Source organism: Ostrinia nubilalis, chromosome 27 (assembly GCF_963855985.1).
Source record: "Ostrinia nubilalis chromosome 27, ilOstNubi1.1, whole genome shotgun sequence".
Taxonomy (NCBI): domain Eukaryota; kingdom Metazoa; phylum Arthropoda; class Insecta; order Lepidoptera; family Crambidae; genus Ostrinia; species Ostrinia nubilalis.
In genome coordinates, this window is record NC_087114.1 from 3,640,623 (window position 1) to 3,657,171 (window position 16,549).

At 35.3% G+C, this 16,549-nt stretch overlaps 2 long non-coding RNA genes across 3 annotated transcripts; both read right to left on the reverse strand.

The window, feature by feature from the left end:
* Positions 1–192: 192 nt before the first annotated feature.
* LOC135085036 (uncharacterized) lies at positions 193–4,112 on the reverse strand. Its single transcript, XR_010259996.1, has 3 exons — positions 3,981–4,112; positions 2,732–2,792; positions 193–666 (listed from the first exon to the last, which is right to left on the reverse strand). It is a non-coding gene; the product is annotated as an uncharacterized LOC135085036 (long non-coding RNA).
* Positions 4,113–7,686: 3,574 nt separating this feature from the next.
* Positions 7,687–15,684, reverse strand: LOC135085034 (uncharacterized). Of its 2 annotated transcripts, XR_010259993.1 has the most exons (4): positions 15,570–15,684; positions 10,177–10,234; positions 8,672–9,382; positions 7,687–7,741 (listed from the first exon to the last, which is right to left on the reverse strand). It is a non-coding gene; the product is annotated as an uncharacterized LOC135085034 (long non-coding RNA). The 2 variants fall into 2 exon arrangements; XR_010259994.1 differs by lacking the exon at positions 10,177–10,234.
* Positions 15,685–16,549: the final 865 nt, after the last annotated feature.

Below are 16,549 nucleotides of genomic sequence, written 5' to 3' on the forward strand. Positions count from 1 at the left end.
AACTCTTTGATCACGAAGAAATTAACAAAAGGTAGGACATTAAAATACGTCGAATAATTAAAGCCAATTTTGAAACAAAATTACGTTCGATTTTACCTTGATGTAGGAATAGGTATATTTAAGGAGACATCTGCATAATGGTCGGTTCCAACTGATAGGAGGGCCTTAAGAAATAAAACGCATCATTTTGGCTGTTGTTTTTGTAATAAATAGTTAAATAAAATCAATATAATTGTCATCCTAAATAATATCGATAAAACCATAAGTCATTTAAGTAAATCAAATCGATCATCTTTGTTCTGTTTTTTATTTTTTCTTTTTGTGTCAAATAAAGTTTTTCTTATTCTTATTTTTATTCTTATTATCATTGGGTAGTTGACACTATAATAACAAGACACCACTTAGCAAATTTAGCATTACTAACTTAGCTTCCCTCTCTATTTTTCACTGGTGGAATGAATGGAATGGTGCGTTTTGACAGTTTGAAAAAAGTATGTCAATTGACTGTGCTGTCAAATACCCAATTGATTGCTTGCGTCTCGTTATTTGTTGCAGTCACTCTCGCAAGCAGCTTGGCAGTCCTCTAGAGTGTTGTAACGGTTGCCGTTTCCTCCACATCCTCCATAGATGAACTTTTTGCATCCACTGTCAGGATCGTAGCCGTAACTGGAAAGAGAGGAAGGAAATTATCTAAATACATTTAATATGTATGTTGTATGTTACGGTAAATGTGACAAATTGATAATTATTAATAATAACCAATTATTATTAATAATAATTACCGACAGTCGTGGTAAAAGTGATAAATTAATCACATTTATCAGTGATTATTTATTAATGTGACCTTAGTACTGAGAAATATCATAAAAGAGAACACCGGCTCGTGTACAGCGCTCGTGTACGGATCGTGTGCGCATTTTTTTACAACTCTTTCAATTCTTATCATTGGAGGTTCGAAAATACACTCGACAACAAATAAATCGCACTAATCATACACTTACCCCCTTACTAATAAAAAGTTACACAGTTGTTGAACACTGTTTTAAAATGACATTTCCATACTAAACGTCACTTTAAAACACTGTTCAACGAGCGTGTAAATTTTATTAGTAAGGGGGTTAGTTTTTACATTTTTTTTCATATTATTATATTTTTCTATAGGTAAGGTGGGGCACAATGTTACACGGGGCACAATGTTACAATGCACATTTCTCCGTCCCTTTCTATTAATTGTATGATGTTGGTATACACGTATGTCAAGCTCATAAGCCGCCATCTTTGAACCGTTGTTCCTGCCACAGTGTGTACCGCGCTTGAAAATTAACAAACAAAAATTGTTTTTGTGTTATTAAACGTCGAAAAATCCGTTTCTAAGTTTTTAATTTTTTGCCGGACGTGTTGTATTCAGGTCAATGTTGATATTTTTCTTTATTTTTATGTTTATTTAGCTACATATTACCGTTGAATTGTTTGTTGTAAACATACCTTAAAATATTAATTCGAATTTTTTAATTTGGTTTGCCTCTCTGGGGCACTGTGTGACACTGTAATTAGTCAGCTCCAATTACAAAATGTTTTTGTACCATTTCAAGGTATTCAAAGAAAATGGTGCGGAATCGTAAAAGGAAGACATAATTATGGTCTTCACAGTGAAAAAGATATGGCAGAAGCGATTTTGACGGTTGAAAACATTATTTTTGAAAATTACTGCCATATATTGAGGATACGAAGACTAAAACTTTTTTCTTATCTCTGACATGTGTGTTTTGTGTACGCCAATATTATTATTATGTTTATGTATCTAGGTGTATGTCTATTATATTAATATGTATTCTTATGTTATTTATTTTATCTAATGCTATGTAAGTATATTAATTAAACGTCATATTTATTGCACCGCCTTAGTCTCTCTACTCGACCTGTGGTTGACTGGCAGATAATGCCACCTGGCATTAAGTCCGCCACTGTACAATTGTATGTGCAAAAGTGTAAATAAATAAAAAAATAAATAAATAAATACGACGAAGACGTTAGCTACTTACGTCGAAATGGCAAAATTGATAATCGTCTCTATTTTCCACTTGAACCAAACCTATTATTTTGTTGTAACATTGCGCCCCTTACCCTGTAAGATACGGGGCTCAGTGTTACAATCGACTGATTTATTTAAAGTACAATTTTATTTAAATTTAGTAGTTTCTAATAATGTTAATGTTTGAGCTATTTCAATTAAAGAGGGATTGTTAAAGTTTATTTTTCTACCAAAAACTAGCTGATTGAAACAATATTTTTGTCATTATAGTCCCGTACAATTTTTTTTTGTAACACTGTGCCCCACCTTACCCTACTTATGATTCAAACTCATAATCATTCAACTAAATAACTATAATAATATAAATGTGATTTATTCTTATATTTGTTTTTATAAATTTCTTAATCATAAGTGTATCTTTTAAATAACTCAAAGGTGACTGACTGACTGACATAGTGATCTATCAACGCACAGCCCAAACCACTGAAATTTGGCATGCAGGTAGATGTTATGACGTAGGCATCCACCAAGAAAGAATTTTACATATAATTTGTAATGCCACCTGTTGGAGGGAAAGTAGGTACTCTTAATACTGTAGATAGAAAATTTTCTATGTTCGCTAATAATATTGACTAATGTAAAAAGGTCTTACAAAATTTTAAGAAAATAACTATTAAAATAAGGAAAATAAATACTTACACTTGGAACGCGGCTTTGCATGGTCCGGTGACAAGAGGCGAGGTGCAGTCTGGGGCTGGGGCTGTGTAATAAAATAAAAACTTTTTTTTTCATCGAACCTTTTGGTGGGAAAGTGAAACGTCATGCACCTAATGCATAGAGCAATAAAGGATAGAGAAGGTAAGCAAAATTGCTATTGTATTTGAATTAAAACTAAAGTTCGCTACAGTTGCTACAGCTGCTGCATTAGTTTTGTTGTCTAACAAAACATTAAAACATACAGCGCACTAGCGGCGTAAGGGGGGGGCGGTGGGGGCGGTCCGCCCCGGGTGCCAAGCCTCAGGGGGTGACACAAGTCGCGCAGATTTGTACTGATTAACGGATCTGATGAACTACTGATTGAAGTCTGGGGTCTATCTCATGATACGGGGGGTGCGATTGTTAGGTAACCCCAAAATCCTGGGGGTAGGGGGTGCCTTAGGACTTATGACGGGGGGGGGGGGGGGGGGGGGTGATCGCCCCGGGTGCCAGCCCATGCTACGCCGCCACTGATACAGCGCTAGATCCGCTTGTTCTCAACGAGTCACCACACCCAAACGAGTATGTAATTGGGAAAAATATCCCATTTAGTCACACTGTTACTCGTTCGAACATTTGTAACCTATCTTCCCAAACGGTCACACATTAAGTACCTACCTTTAGAGTAGGCGCACACCGTTGATTTTTCGTCGGCCGATAGTTTAGTTGGGCAGTTGATCAGTATGGGCATGTATTGTATGGGAGTGCGCACACAACGCCGATTCGATTTGGAGAATCGGCCAAATCGAATCGGCGTTGTGTCATACAAATTAAAATCGGGCACAACTATCGGCCAACTAAAAATCAACGGTGTGCGCCTACTCTTAATGTCAGAATAAATTCGTTAAAAAACAGTGAACAAAATACTGACATTAAAAATCTAAATAATTTTTCTAAGGTTTACTGTCAGAAAATACAGGTTACAGTGTGACCGGCAGGGAATATAAGTAAAACAAATAATGTCCTCAAGTGTGACACGTTGGGAATATGCGGCGAAATCTAGTGCATAGTTCATTTATATCGATGACTTTATGCCCGTTTTCACTATAAATCCTTAATTTTTAAGTGACCCTTATGGGAACAAAATTCCTGTATGTGTTACCATAGGGATCACTTAAAAATTAGGGATTGATGGTGAAAGGTGAAAATCAGCCTAAAGCTTTTTCGGTAAAATAGATAGGTAGGTACTTACCGTCACTGCTTAAAACGCTGGCAAAGGCCAGCAACATGACAATAATGAAACTTAGTTTGAACATTTTGAATAAATTAATTTAATTGTGTTCTGATAAACCGCGAGGATGAAAAACATGTAGAACAATGAGTTGTTCGCAGTTTTATATTTAAGTTTGTTTGTAAAAGACTTGTTTTTCTGTTGCATACCTGATTAAGGGAAAGATGTAAGTTTACCCATTTAAGATCTTTTTATTGTGAATAATGACACAATTAAAATATAATAGACTACTTGACATATAATAATCTTAAAATTGAATCTTACTCGCCAGTGGTAACCCTTCATTACTGACAGTCTCTAATAGAGTTAGTTTTATAAACATTGACCTCATTTTAAGCCTTGTCACAATTTTTTTGATACTACGTTTTATATTTTTATATCTTAATTTAACTACAGTAATAAATTGCCTGAATTTGTGTTCCCAGACCTCAAAGTAAAGATATCAATACTTATGTAAAAACTTAAAAAGGCTACTGCGACACAAGCTATGCTTAGTGCAGAAGCCACTAGTTATAAGAATATTTTCGTACTAAGATTTATTGGCAATAAACATTTTATTAAAAAAAAAACCTAAATAACGCATTTTTATTCCTTTTTAGTTTTCTTTGTTTTTTTAAAGCTAAAAAGAGTCAGTTTAAATTTTATTGAATTTTATATTTTGCGATATATTTTTTTAAATAATTTGTAGCTTCTCTTTAAAACAATGTTACCTACATTGATCTTATGAAACACTTGAATAAAGAAATAACAACAAAATGCATTATCATTGTAAAAAAAAACAATAATAAATTATGACCTACATTCAAAGCAAAATGCATGGAATTATGTGAATGCTTCTTCATACAGAAGAAAGATTTTTAAAGTTTTAACGAAAACACTCAAAAATTTCCTAATCGATTTTCAAGATTATTTCAAGAAGAACAGAAAAAAATATCCCAAAGTAAATTAAGCTTATTAGCATTCCAAAATTGTTTAAATAAGTAGGTCTAGTTTGTTCCTGAAATTAAGGGTTTTGAGCAAAAAACGACGAAAAACACTTTTGTTACATGGGAGCCCCACTTAAATTAATTTTATTCTGTTTTTAGTAGTGTTGCTATAGCGGCAACAGAAATACTTACCTACTTACATCATCTAAAAATTTAACTAGGTTTGGCAACTACGGGACTATTTCCACCTCTCGTTCCCACCGCTGCAACTCCTGTGTAGCCAGGATCTACAGCTTGACCGCCAATAAAAACCAACCAGTGAAGGTTGTTTGTCCCGGGGGAAAGTTAAACTGTCGTTGGACCCGCAATGAAATTAATCAGTTTAATGCCCGTTTTCACCATCAATCCCTATTTTTAAGTGAGCCCTTAGAAAACAAAATTCCTGTTGTGTTACCATAGTCACTTAAAAATAAGGGATTGATGGTGAAAACGGGCATTACTTTGGGTACGGAGTCGGAATTCTAAAATAAATCCGGCTGGAACCCCGTTTTTGAGGTACGGAACCCTGTAAGCAACTCATTAATTTTATTAACTACCGTCATACCGTCACCTGCTGTTATCTCCCTTTCGGTTTCACAGTAAGTTAAATATTGGGTTACATTGTTTTCTACTATTTGACTTACCTGCTCTTTTACTTAGTAACCAACCAGCTGTATTTAATCTCTTCACACTTCATAATAATATTTCTTTTGTATTAAAAAAAACAATTTCGATATTTTGTAAGATTTAATTTTTTTTTATGCATAACAAGGCAGGTATTTGACCACAATCGCACCTGATGTTAAGCGGGATGCAGTCTAGGATGGTACATATCTGCCCTGTAAGTGCCTATTCACTCTCGCCTTGAAAAGGCCCGGATTATAGTTTTCGGGAAAGACAGCAGCAGGCAACGAATTCCAGTCCCTAGCTGTTCGCATTATAAAAGAGTCATCGAAACGCTTAGTGCGAGCTGGTGGAATGTCATTGGGATCCACACTACCTTTTATACTGCTAGGTGGTGCATCAATCGTCGCTGTCTATCCCATTACAAATGGCAGTAATGTGACGAATGTGTTGTGGTTTTGACAGGTCTTAATTATGTCAATTGACTATGGTGTCAGGGTGTCAAATAAGTTACCTACTTAGGCTGAGATGCACCACCTAAAACTTTAACGAAAACCGGCGTTTTTTGGATACAAAATACATGGAGTTTGACAGCCGGGGTGACATTGACTTATTATGACGTAACAGCAGAGCATACAAATCTGAAGTCTCATTGACGTTGGACGTCTCAAAAAGTGTCAAAAACACGCCAGGCACTGACTTAGTTAAGCGCTATACCCTCAGATCATTGATACCAACCCCCCTAGACAAAACGCACTTTTTGATCGAATCGAAAATCGAATCCGTCAAATTCCATACAAAAAAGGGGCTTTTCGACCACTTTTCGACTGGTTTGCGATTATAATGGCACTTTGTCTAGACCCACTATTGTGTTACAGAAAAGACAAAAAATCTATTGCTTTATTTTTATTTCACTACACAGTTATGATCGCAGAAACATTATTTTATAGATAATCCATAATTATTTTTATAGCTTATCGGGGTAACATGCAAAATCTTTCGCATTCTTGGTAGGTCTTGAAGTTGTTGTTGTTGCCTCCACAGCCGCCATAGACAAACTCCTGGCATCCGTGCTCTCTGGTGTACGCGTATCTGTAATAAAAAAATATTAAGTGGGGTTTGCTTACAGATATCTATTTTTATCCATATCTGTGGGTTTGTATTCTGTGGTGGAGCGGGAACTTCACTCTCTTTAATCTATGGAGACTTCTTGGCGTGAAGAGTCAAAATTTTTTGGCGGGAAAGTGAAACGTTGTGTTTCTGTATTTATTTATTTTTTATCTGATTGACTCACTCACTCATCACGAAATCTCAGAAACTACAAGTGCTAATAGTCTCAAATTTTACATGGGGGTTCCTTTTAGAACGTAGGTTGCTCACTAAGACAGGATTTTCCAAAATTCAACTCCTGAGGTGAGGGGGTAAAACGGGATCCGCTAGTTAGTAAATATTATATTAAGCAACGACGTCCACCCACAAGGTGGACCGACGACCTGATAAGGGTAGCAGGAAGGCGCTGGATGCAGGCCGCTACCAACCGTGCGATGTGGAAGTCATTGGGGGAGGCCTGTGTTCAGCAGTGGACGTCCTATGGCTGAAATGATGATGATGATGATGAAGCAATATTGGATTATTCCATTTTCGTGTTAATTCACGAGTGTAGTAATAAGTGTAATAAATTGTGCAACATCACTTCAAGTTCTTTCAAGAAGTCCGCGCTTGGCGGGAAAGTGAAACGCCTTTTAGCACTATACCTACTTTCAGTTGCTAAAAGTGATGGGTTTAAAAATAAAATAAAATAAAACATCACTCAAGTAGTAAGTAAGTTACTCAATAAGTCCGCGTGAGATCACAGTAAAGTAGACCACATCTTTATGAGGAATATTATCAAACACTTCTATTGTATACTGAATATCATGTACCTACCTATCATTGATTGATGTTAAAAAGTTAACTAAGTATTATATTTGATTCACTGTGTACCGCTACACAGTGAATCAAATAATTTTGAACATGATTTTCTAAAAAATAGTCATTTAAATAAATTGCAGATTAATAGTGTAATGTGGGAACTTTACCTGGGAAAATTGCCGAAACAATTGCCGCTTTCAATTGGCATCATACATGTTGGGTCTGAAAATGAAATAAATAAGCATTAAAAAATTAGTACTTATAAGTAGATGCAAGTTATATTACAAACAACTAGCTTTCGCGTGGAATTTTGTCTGTCACAGAAAAACAATATCGCGCGCGTATTTGCTCACCGTTTAGACCTACCCTGGACTACGACAAACATTTTAAAACCAAAATCAGCTCAATCGGCCCAGCCGTTCTCGAGTTTTAATCAGACTAACGAACATCAATTCATTTTTATTTATATTATAGATAGATTAAAAGTTAGTACCTATTAAGGTAACGTTATACAAAAAAAATAAAAAAAAAACAATAATATTGGATTTTGCTGCACTTCTTGTCGCAGCCGATGTTGTCCAGTGTCCTGAAGTGGTGGTAGGGTAAGCTATACGTATTTGGGACGTGTATAAGAAGCACCTAACCTGAAAAGGGACTGTAGAAATTCAGCCTGTATAATTAGGCATTTAAATTGGCAACAGACACTTGAAGAGCACTGTGTTATTTTTTGTTTTGTGTAAAACTTAAATATTAGTGTCTATCCACTTGATATGGCTGCCAAAGAATACCAAGTAAGTAATTATGTTGTTGTAAAGTAGTCTGGATGTTTGGACTAAAATAAAAATATTTCTTTCTTCCTTTCTAAATAGTATTTTTGAGACTTATTTGTTTTTTTTTTAAATATCAAGTGAAAAAAAGAGAGAGCTTTAAAAAATAAGTAAAGAAATTTTAATCCGCCATCTTCCGCATTGACACCTCACGTAACATAATCGTTAATTTTTTCGGGCGGTTCGAAGTTCGCCGGGTCAGCTAAAACCCGATCGCCGCTTTCGTCTCGTCCGTACCAGAGCGTCGATGTGACGTCACGACTGCCAGGTGCGCAGATTACTCGAACGGGTTGTAGTTAATAATAAAAAATATTAAAACACTCACTTTCCGCACTAACAGTGCTCAGCACAAGAACACACAACAGCAGTAGAATCTTCATGTTGCCCGAGTGACTCCTCCGATAATAGAACCAAAACATTTATAATGTGGCGCAAGATGATAACCTAAAGATATGCAACAAAACAATCATTTCTGCTATATTAACTAGCTTTTTCCCGCGGTTTTGCCCGCGTGTATATCGAACTGTCACAAAAAATTACAATACAGTCTAGGGACCAAACTATCCTATGTTTTTCCTGGTTCACAAAATCCGTTTTTAACAAAATCAAATCTTCAAAAAAAATATTTTATTCAAGTTTGACCAGTATTTTGGCACACACCAGAATAGTGTTTATGTACCTATATGTCTATTTGTCTATCGACAATAATGCTGTTAAGTTTCATCAAAATCCGTTCAGTAGTGTTTGGGTGAAAGATTTACAAACAACCTAAAAAATAATCGGTAAATTCGTTAAAAAAAATTAGAGTGACTTTGGGTATAATTCAAAGACTTTTCAGTACATTTATTCAGTTTTATTATAAGTTTATAATTTGACAGTGTTTCTCTTATTATTATTATTAAAATGTTTATTATTTTGTTGTGGGGGAGTCATGCATGTTCTCCTACACTGTCCATAATATTCAAAGTTGTTGCCGTTGCCTTTACAACCACCATATATGAATTTGTGGCAGCCCTTCTCTTTGGTGTAGGCGAATCTGAAACATTCGAATCATAAAATCGAATTACCACTCACTGATTAATGTCAAAATTTTGTTTTGTTTTTGTTTTGTAAGAACTAATTTCATCATCATCATCATTGCAGCCACAGGACGTACAGTGCTGAACATAGGCGCAATGATTTCCAGATCGCCCAGTTGGTAGCATCCAGCGCCTTCATGCTAAAGCCCGGTCGCCGAGCACGTAGAATTGCGTCCAATGACCCCAAGCTACCCATCCTTATCGCTCGTGCGTAATTATATTGCTGTCGCGACTGTGCGACGGGCGGCCGTGGTGACTAGTGAGTGTGCGGGTCATTGGACGAAATTCTACGTGATCGGCGACCGGACTATACCTCCAACCCTCCAAGAACTAAACAACAAACACGAAACAAAATAAAATTTATATAATCAGATTAGTATGAAAATAAAAATAAAAAATGATGATATCAATTTTCTGACTTCACCATTCCATTTATATGCATATTATGTTAACATGGGCTAATGTCGGCTCATATACCCATTTACCTAACACCCTGTAAATATATATTATAATATTTTATGTATTACCTAAATTGGTGTAATTTTTTGTAGCTTTTTAGCACCGCCTACTCAAATTCTCTGTTTTGCTCAAGGTCAGCTGGGAGAGAATGCCATATGGCATTATGCTCGCCTTTTTGTACGGATCATTCTTATGTGTATGCAATAAAGTCTTTAAAAAATAAAAATTACTACAAAATTTAAAATCGACCCCAAAAAGTGCACTAACATAAAATTCGAAATCTTGCCTTTACCTGGGAACGTGCCTTTTACACGGGCCAGTTTTAACTGGCTGTAAGCATTTATTGTATCCTGTAAATGAAATACACATTGTTAAGGACGTCGCACATTTATCAACACGGAAAGGGATCGTTTAACCCTATCTACTCGAGGCGTTCAGTATTCTTTGTATGAAACTTCATACTACAACGTACACTTAAGGTTCGGCCAAACCAACGTGATCACACGCGATCAGCCGCACGGTGGGCTGATATTAGAGCTTCATAGACTTAGCGTCGCTCAAAAATCAAGTGCCTAATTTTGAAAAAATAAATATGCCAATGTATTCCTTTACCAAAAAGGAATATTTTATGTTATGTAACGTTTCTTGATAAAGTTATTATTTAATAAGTTATTGACAATTTCCTTTTTTTTTGTATGGAGCTCAACATTTATTTTTATTTTATTCGTTATTCTCAAGCTTTCTAAAGAAATTGACTTTTGTATTACGTAATGCAACATATAAGCTATGTTATCACCAAGTGTCGCACTTCGGAAATCTTCGGAACAATGTCATTTTGGACTTTAAAATAAAAAAAATAAAAAATTTAAATAACTGCCAAATTTTGTAAAAATAACTACGCCAATGTGTTCCTTTGCCAAAAAGAAATATTTTATGTTATGTAACTTTTCTTGATAAAGTTATTATTTAATAAGTTATTGACAATAATTACTATTTTTTTGTATGGAGCTCAACATTTATTTTTATTTTATTCGTTATTCTTAAGCTTTCTTAAGAAATTGCTTTTTGTATTATGTAATGCATCATATAAGCTATATTATCACCAAGGGACGAATCCCGGAAACCCTCGGAACATTGTCATTTTCGACTTTAAAATAAAAAAAAACTAACGAAAAAAATAACTGCAATGTTATGTACTTTCTTCCGTACTACCCTAACGAGGTGAAGAACTAAGCACGTTTTTTATAGTGGTGTTCCCAGGAGGCCTAATCCACTTGTAAGATTATTAAAATATGTTTTATGGAAAGTTAAGTTTATTGGTTATTCAGAGTCAGTTTCTGAACCGTGAAATAGGCTAATATCTACAAAAGTAAAGCTTTCTTTCAGTATCAGTATCAGCCTCATCATCAAATTGATCATTTATTAATTAACTTTTTGCTTCTGTTGATAAAGCTTTGTGTTTTCTATGAAGTTTATATTATTGTCTATATCTGAGAATCAGATTTTAAAAATAAATTGTGCAAAATATCTTCATTAGTTGCTCTCCTGCAAAATTCGAGCGTGGTGTAGTACTTTCTGATTGGAAGTAAATATCTTTTCCGTGAGCAATAATTTTGTATTCTTGCAGGCATATACGTATGTAGAGCTCCATGTACGTAGTATAGTTTGGTCTGCGAAACAAAATTTGCGAAAATAATGATTCTAGCGTTTTAGGGCAACTTGTAAGTGCCCAAATGAACGTTCGGTTTGATGTCTCCAGATAAAATGGATAAGGGAAAATAAGGTTTCTAGCTCCACTTTTTACTATCGACTCATTTCTTTTTCAAATGTATGAAGGAGACCCATTTTTTTTTAATTCAAAATAAGCTGCATTTAATTATTGTCGACCTATTTTAATGTTATCAATGAAAAAAACTTAATGGACGCGGAAATTGAAAATTTAATAGATCGTAATTCTGGAAGCAAAACAATCTCGTAATAACTGATTCTCACTTGATTGATAGAAAAATAATATCGTTGATAAATGGCAGCTCTGCACAAGCAGCGATGTGATATTTGTAAAGCCATATCAAAAGAAATGAATAATTTAGACGTAATTGCCATCAAGAAAGGTTTTCAACACCACCAAAAAGTCCACTATAAATGATCAATTTGATGACGAGGCTGATACTGAGAAAGCAAGCTTTACTTTTGTAGATTCAGAAAGTGGCTCTTGAGTCTAACCAGGCCTGTTCATCTCCGCGAGTTTACATCGAAAACAAAACACGCACGATGGCCCACCTACAGGATACTATTCGACAAGGCCTCACATACGAGCGAACATTGACTTACGCACGCGTATTCTTGTGTATGATGGAAGAAAATAAAGAGAATGGTGTACGAAATACTGTGCAGTATTTAACTGCCTAAATAATAATAAAAACACAGAATGTACTTTTTTAAGTTGCCTCAAGACACTGAGAGGTAAATAAGTAGTTAATATTATTCATGATAATTCATGCTAAATCATGTATTTCCTCCGCCATTTTCCGCAGTTTGGCACCTCACGTCACATCATATTACCGAAGTCAGCCCTATAGCTTCGGCGCAGTGCCGATCACTGACGTTTGTCAACAAAATGGTGCTTGACTCTTGAGACAGGCTAAATTACACCATATTGTTAATGACATTGAGCATACATTTTTTTAAATACCTTCGCGAAGTTAAACTTCTGTACGTAGTACTTATTATTATTCTGTGGTCTAACCAATAAACTTAACTTCAAACTGGCTTAATTTCCATAAAACAAATATTATATTATAGTAACCTTAGTAATCATGTGGATTAGGCCTCCTGGGAACACCACTATAAAAAACGCGCTTAGTTCTTCACCTCGTTAGGGTAGTACGGAAGAAAGTACATAACATTGCAGTTTTCTTTTTCGTTTGTTTTTTTATTTTAAAGTCGAAAATGACAATGTTCCGAGGGTTTCTGGGATTCGTCCCTTGGTGATAATATAGCTTATATGATGCATTACATAATACAAAAAGCAATTTCTTAAGAAAGATTAAGAATAACGAATAAAATAAAAATAAATGTTGAGCTCCATACAAAAAAATAGTAATTATTGTCAATAACTTATTAAATAATAACTTTATCAAGAAAAGTTACATAACATAAAATATTTCTTTTTGGCAAAGGAACACATTGGCGTAGTTATTTTTACAAAATTTGGCAGTTATTTAAATTTTTTATTTTTTTTATTTTAAAGTCCAAAATGACATTGTTCCGAAGATTTCCGAAGTGCGACACTTGGTGATAACATAGCTTATATGTTGCATTACGTAATACAAAAGTCAATTTCTTTAGAAAGCTTGAGAATAACGAATAAAATAAAAATAAATGTTGAGCTCCATACAAAAAAAAAGGAAATTGTTAATAACTTATTAAATAATAACTTTATCAAGAAACGTTACATAACATAAAATATTCCTTTTTGGTAAAGGAACACATTGGCATATTTATTTTTTCAAAATTAGGCACTTGATTTTTGAGCGACGCTAAGTCTATGAAGCTCTAATATCAGCCCACCGTGAGCCGGCGTGCAGCGATAGCGATCAATGTCGCGTTGGTTTGGTCTATTCCACTTTGATCACCTGGCTTTGATGACCCAGGTGATCAAAGTCCACTTCCAGCGACAATTTAGTGTCCTTTGATCACCCACGGATATGTGCCCTGGGTGATCAAAGTGGACTCCAGTTAAATTATTATTTTAGTGTCCTTTGATCACCTACATACAAATCACACCTCCTCTGAATAGACACGGTAAGTACTAACATTTTCTTAATATAGACAATTTTTTTTACAGTTTTTCCAGTTTACATTTTATTTTTATATTTTAAAGCGTTACTTACCTAAACAATGTTTGTCCGTACATTAAGTATAAGAGGAGATGTGATTTGTATGTAGGTGATCAAAGGACACTAAAATAATAATTTAACTGGAGTCCACTTTGATCACCCAGGGCATCATATCCGTGGGTGATCAAAGGACACTAAATTGTCGCTGGAAGTGGACTTTGATCACCTGGGTCATCAAAGCCAGGTGATCAAAGTGGAATAGACCGTTGGTTTGACCGAACCTTTATCCGCACTGTATAGTTCCAAAATACTGAAATGTCCTATGCATAACATTGACAGTAGGGCGCCACCGTCAATACCGGATCGCTGATTCCGATTTTTGCAATGTTGGAAACCATATAGTTGAACGATGGTACCGCCCCCCTGTCATTGAGTTTGGTGGGACAGTTCAGCGTGGGTCATCTATAACGTAAACGCCTCGCCTCGCGGTTGACAGCGCGCGAAAGGCGATGACAGCTCGCGAAAGACGATACGGTGTTGATCGCTTTCCGAGTTGATAAGTCTGCTATGACCTTTAGATACGAGTGGTCCCGCCGAACTTCGCACCGCCAATAAAAAGTGGTCTTAACTTAACTATAAAATAGCAATATTGATTTCTGAACGTGTCCTGTTTAATTCATAACTACATACTAATTTGACAATAGCTTCGGTAAATTACATAATGTGTGACGTGAAGTGCCAAATTGCGGAAAATGGCGTAGGAAATACCTACCTAATTTAAATAATAAAGAGTAATTTATCAGAAGATTTTTTACTAACTTTTTTGAAAATATTGTATAAATAACCTATGTTCAGCAGATTTTTTTTTTATTCTAACGTTGAAAGAATTTTTCAAATCGATCCAGTTCTTTCGGAGCCCATTTCCTCCAAACAAACAATCAAAATCTTTGCTTTTTATAATAGTTATTAGTAAACATTTTTTTTAAATATATATTCCAGTTTTATTAAAATAAACAGATATTTTACAACAAACACAAACTTAACTAAAAAAAGGATTAAAAAAATAAAAACTTATTGTTTTCTCCAAAATAAAAGAGTGTCCGCGAGGCAAAGAGGCGAGGATCCTGCCTGGCTGCATTTTCCTCGCTGGATACTAAGCCTTTCATATTTTCCGAAATATTAATTAACTATATTTTATAAAATAGATTTTTGTTACAGTTTTTGATACTCATTTCAACAAAGTGACCAAAAAAGTTACAATGGCCACAAACGGAGTCTTTACCCTACGACCATGTTTTTGGCGGTTATTCTTATGACAGAAAAAACTCATTCGGGCATCAGGCTAGTAAATGGGACTATTCCCAGCTCTCGTTCCCACCGCTGCAACTCCTGTGTAGCCAGGATCTACATCTTGACCGCCAATAAAAACCAATAAAGGTCAAGTTTGTCCCGAGGGAAAGTTAAACTGTCATTGGACCCGCAACGAAATTAATCAGAAGAACATAGGAGGAGTTCGAAATTAAGGTAGGTACCTAATAGGTAATCCAAATCGAACGGAAATCAACTGTCAAAATTCAATATGTTTTATTTAATTAATTACTATTAAATATGTTTTTGGTCGAAATATCTACGGATTTCGATGTTTTTACCCGACTGCGCGATGCAAAGGAGTGGTAATTACATTTTCATATTTAAACAATGTTAAAGTGTAGTAGGTACTCGCGTCAAAAATTATGGATATTTTGATCAAAAACAGATTCAAAGACAGTTGAAATCCGGATTTGGACAAGGATTGATAAATATGGGAAACAGGCGTTAGAGATAAATAACAACAAAATTAACTCACTTTGAGCGCACACTGTGGCCAACACAACAAATAAAAGTAGTAGAACCTTCATTTTGTACTGGATCAGTGGTACACCGATGCGTTTGTGGTACATACTAAAGGCGGCAAAAATTGCACTTATATTAACTTAGTTGGTACACATCGATAGTTAGGTGTTACAAGGTACCTAACGGCCTAACGCTCGGCGCATACGGTCTGTTTAGTTTTTGAAATATTCAATTAAAACTCTTCGAGTTATGCCCGTTTTCACCATCAATCCCTAATTTTTAAGTGACCCCTATGAAATTAAAATTTTTATTATGTTTAACCGCCTCTGTGGTCTATTGGTAAGACCACCTGCTTCAGACGCAGAGGTCCCGGGTTCGATTCCTAGTGGGGGCAGATTTTTCTGTTCGGTTTGGTTGGTGGTAGGGCTTGTTCTAAGTCCGCCTGGCTAGCTACCACCATCTTACCTAAGTCTGTCGCCATAACAACAATGTTAACAGCATTGTTGTGTTCCGGCAGTTAGAGGTAAGATAGCCAGTTCCTCCGTGGTTGATTCCGGGTGAAGCTCGCTTCTACCTTCGGCCTGATCATCACTTTTAACATCAGATGAGATACAGGCCAAGAGCTTCCTCGTTGTGGATAAAAAAAAACATAGGGGTCACTTAAAAATTAGGGATTGATGCCGATTTCAGCATCACAGGAAAAAGGCTCTTATAGTTGAAAAATGAGATTATTATTATAAAGGAATATGAACTCAAAGTAGGGAAGTATTTATGTAAAAGATCCATCTGGCTAGTAACATACAAGGCCAAGGTAATTAAATAAGAAAATAATATGCATTAAGTATTGAACACCTAAGTAAATACGTACGTTAATGAAAATGCAGTTGCCAACCAACTATGCCCGACTACCTACCTACAGTTACTTATGTATGTACTCAGATCATAGATGATCTGAGTGTATGTATAATAGGTAAATGAAGTTTTCTTACAATG